General features: G+C 42.1%; 1 non-coding gene across 1 annotated transcript; it reads left to right on the top strand.

Annotated features, from left to right (window-relative positions):
• The first annotated feature begins 614 nt into the window (after positions 1-614).
• Positions 615-722, top strand: LOC116691822 (U6 spliceosomal RNA). The gene has a single exon (XR_004332561.1). It is a non-coding gene; the product is annotated as a U6 spliceosomal RNA (small nuclear RNA).
• Positions 723-4,215: the final 3,493 nt, after the last annotated feature.

Genomic DNA, 4,215 nt, shown 5'->3' on the forward strand with positions numbered 1-4,215 from the left:
AAAAATTAAGTATTGATTCAGGCATAGTTTAGGTGCCGGCACTGTTTTAAAATATCAATTGAGCACCAGCGGAAAAAATACAAATGATGCTGAGTGAGTGGTTGAAGATTGTGGGGCTTTATTCTTGTTGCAGCTGATGCCTCAAGTGGGACAGCTAATATTGTCAGGTAGCCTCTTGTGAATATCGGACGAGCTGCCTATTAGCTGGTCTGTCAATGATCTCTGGTAGCAACAGGTAGTTCTTCCCCATCAGCTAGTGGAGCTTTACCTCAGCTCTCAGGAGCAGACAAAAAAAGAAGCTAATCTAGGAATGCTTCAGTTTATATGTGTAAAAATGCATGTGTACAGTGCCTGAAAGGGGCCAGTCACCAGCTTTCATGATTTTTGTCCACATGAGTGCGCTTACTTCTAATTGTTATTAACAGAATAATTAATGGGCTGATGTTTATACCGAAACCGGTTATATATTCTGATTTATTTGGAGAACCCAAGTATTTCTAAGTAAATTCAAACATTCAACGCCCCCATACAGCCCGAATGGAATGATCCTTTGTTTCATAACCACATTTTCAGACACTGGGACTGTGAGATTAGCAGTCAAATCACGCTCCCCTTGCTGCTTGCTCGGCAGTACATATGAAAACTTAGAATGGATACAGAGAAGATTAGCATGGCCCCTGCGAAAGGATTACACACACATTTGTGAGTCAGGCTCCTTAGATCGATGGAATAGTCGAGTATTGGCTGTCACCCCTACAAGGTATAGTATGAATAAAGGGAGTAAATATATTCAAAACACATGATTTGCATGCAACTGCTGAATTAGGGTACTGGCACATTTTGGGGACCAATTCAGACACTGAACAATAATAATTACATGTGGCAGAAGGAGGCTTAGCTGTTCATGACAGGATCGGTGGGCCTCGGTCCACCAGCTGCTGAGTAAATTATTAAAGTCATAAACTAAAAGTAGTGAAAAGGAAAACTTGAATTATGTGAAAATCTTTAAAATGATTACCATGGGGCAAAAAAAAACCTGCCTTCATTGCACTTCTCTTTTACCCTGGATGCTCTGTCCTAGTTTAGCTGAGTCTCAGACTGTCCCTGCAGCCCAGCGGTGGAGCAGGGGAAGCCATTAGCATCCGAGAGACTCTAACAGAGACGTCCCTGCAGCTCAGAGGACCGCTGCAGTCCAGGCTCTGATTTGGACTCAACTGAGGCGTGTGGCAAGCAGGCAAGGTCTCATCATCACCACCACTCCCTCTCTCTGTCTCTATGTGTGGTCCAAAGTGTTGACCCTCTGCTGGAGGAGTAGGACAGGGTCCCAACTAACTCTGTCAGCGAGCAATGGATTTTCTGTCTGTGGAATAGGAAGAGAGAGAGAGAGGCGAGACAGAGCGAAAGAGGGAGCCTGTCCTCGCTCTGACTAGTGTCTGCTCACTGCTAACCTCCCTAGGTCCTGCATTGCCTCATCCTATATGAGCTCAAAATGGGCTGGGACCCATGTGTCAGGGGTCGCACTGTGGGGACTAGGCTTGGCCCGAAAGCCTGGGAAACGTGTAGATATTTGTCCATATATATTCTGAGCTGCCAAGAGCAAATGTTGCATGCATGCATGCTTGTGCACAAACATGGCAATAGACATCCACTCCATTTAAAACACATGTCTAAGTAAGTAGGTGTAAAACTGTGAAAAAAGGGAGGAGGGACCTGCTGTAGGTAAACAGGTTGGATGCATCGTGGTTGTGCCGAGGAGGAAATCCCCCTGCAGGATCCCATCCCCCTTTTTGTATTTCCACCACACACACACACACACACACACACACACCTCACAAATCATAGCAGTTTCTCACCAAAGTCCACATTCCTCAAGATTCAACTTCATGAGAAACATATGGCTGACGTGAATCACATTATTCCTGATTAAGTGAGTATTGGGGAAAAGCATTGATAATAAACATTTTGGGTATTTGACATGAATTCATTAAATTGCTATACGGCGCACTGTACAGGGGAAATTATGCCCTGACCCAGGTAATGTACTCTGGTGGGGTTTTACATTTCCTGGCATGGGATCAATATACAATCTTCCAAAGACGGTGAGATAAATGCAAACATAACTCTAATGAGGTACTCTTTTTTTTCAGCTAATACTTTCCCAAGAGTGGAGGAAAGAGAGCTTCTGTCATTTGCAATGAACAAAGAGCTTTTACACAAACATAAAAATGAAAAAAATGTAAACCTGACGAGACTTACTGTACAGTAGTTACAGTGTCCAAACCGAACAGTGGGCAGGAGAATGAGAAACCATGTCACTCAACCAGAATACCAAATAAGGATGAAGGATGCACCCAAAGGGATTTTTTTATGTCAGACGTGTAAACACATTGTAGTTTTGTCCTCATATTTTCCCTGAAGTATGTCTAAATACACAATTGTGTTTTATGAGATATGAATTGAAAAGCAGTTTCTTTAGAGTATACGTTTAAAAAAGTTGACAAAAAGATTATGAAACACACATTTATTGCAAGCACATGTCGATTCTGTACCGTTATAAAATGCTTGTCAACTGCTCTAATTATAATTATATAAAACCTATTACTGAAAGAAAGACAAATGTATTTCAAAGTGCATATTTTCTTGTGTTGTTAAACTCAGATGAAACAGAAGTTATTGTACTTGGTCCCAAGCACCTTATTGCCCTATGAAATTAATCATGTAAAGATATAGTTTCTTTATGTGGCACCACCCTAAAGAATCTTTGTATTATCATCAGGATATGTCCTTTAATTCCCACATAAAACAAACTTCGAGGACTGCCTTTTTTCACCTACATAACACTGCAAAAATCAGACACACCCTCTCAAAAAGGTGCAGAAAACTAGTCCAAGGATTTGGTCCTTCTAGGCTGGATTATTGCATTTTGCTTATTATAAGGTTGCTCCAATAACCCTCATGTTGTCCTCGGGTAAAATTTGACCAGTTTTTTATAACAGAAAATATGGGGGGAACAAACGTTAGGAAAAGCAAGAAAAACAATGAAAGAACTGCCAAAAACAGACCTACAAACTTTAGAAAAAGCGCCAAAAACGTCAAAAATAATGACCAAAACATTGAAAAAAGTCACAAAAAGCCATAAACATATTGCAAAGAGGGACCAAAGTGTTGACAAAAAAAACACAAAAATGTTTTTGGGGAAGACGACACAAGAGTTCCCCAGTTGATCCAGAAGACTGCAGTGCATGTAGCATAGAAAACTAGAAACTAGAGAAAGAGATAATATATCCCCTGTGTTAGCTTATCTGCAATGGCTCCCTGTAAAATCCAGAATGCAGGGTTACCCGTGGTTCCAAGAGTCTCCAAAAGTACAATGGGACCAGTTACTAAGCTCCTGTCCTCTGGAACCAGATGCTAAATTTGGTTCAGGACGCAGACACCGTCTCCACATTAAAGATTAAGCATAAAGGAAAAGTTAATGCAGCTTGCGATAATAACACATTACCCAACCCATTACTACCCAATCCTTGTAATTCACTCCACAGCAAATCCGACTGGCAGTGTTTACCTGAGTTAAAAGGTGAGAACTTGTGCTTTGACTTGTCAGACATGAATCACAGAGATTCAATAGAGTCGGAGACGAGGGTGCAGCCAGTCTGTTTGGGCCTGTGGGGACGTAGCTGGAGTCATTACAAGAAGAAGAGAGTGGCGTGTGAGGGATTGCATGTCATCTGGTCATTGAACGCACTCTGCCCTCCAATTCACACCGTCCCACTCAGCTGAGAACACAGATGAAAGGGACGAGACAGTGACAACACAGCAGAGAGAGAAAAAGAATGCATGGCAAGAAAATGCAGACAGGAAAAAACAAAAATTGCCGTGGCAAACATTGGCAGAGAGTAATTAAAGGGCAGGATCTTGTCATGCCATGTGATTACTCAATTCCTGCGATATCCCTGAGAAGCTCTGGCCAGCCTGCTCTCTGATCTAAAGCTCGGCCCAAAGGACACTGAAGAAGGCATAAGAGACAGACAGTATCTGCGAGAGAGTCCACCATGTCATCAGTAAATAATGACCATTAAAGGAACACGCCAACTTATTGAGACTTAAGCTTATTCACTGCATCCCCCAGAGTAAGATGAGTCGATACATACCTTTCTCATCTCTTTGCCCGGTAACTCTGTCTGACCCCCCCAGCATTAGCTTAGCCTAGCAAAG

Source organism: Etheostoma spectabile, chromosome 6, assembly GCF_008692095.1.
Source record: "Etheostoma spectabile isolate EspeVRDwgs_2016 chromosome 6, UIUC_Espe_1.0, whole genome shotgun sequence".
Classification (NCBI taxonomy): domain Eukaryota; kingdom Metazoa; phylum Chordata; class Actinopteri; order Perciformes; family Percidae; genus Etheostoma; species Etheostoma spectabile.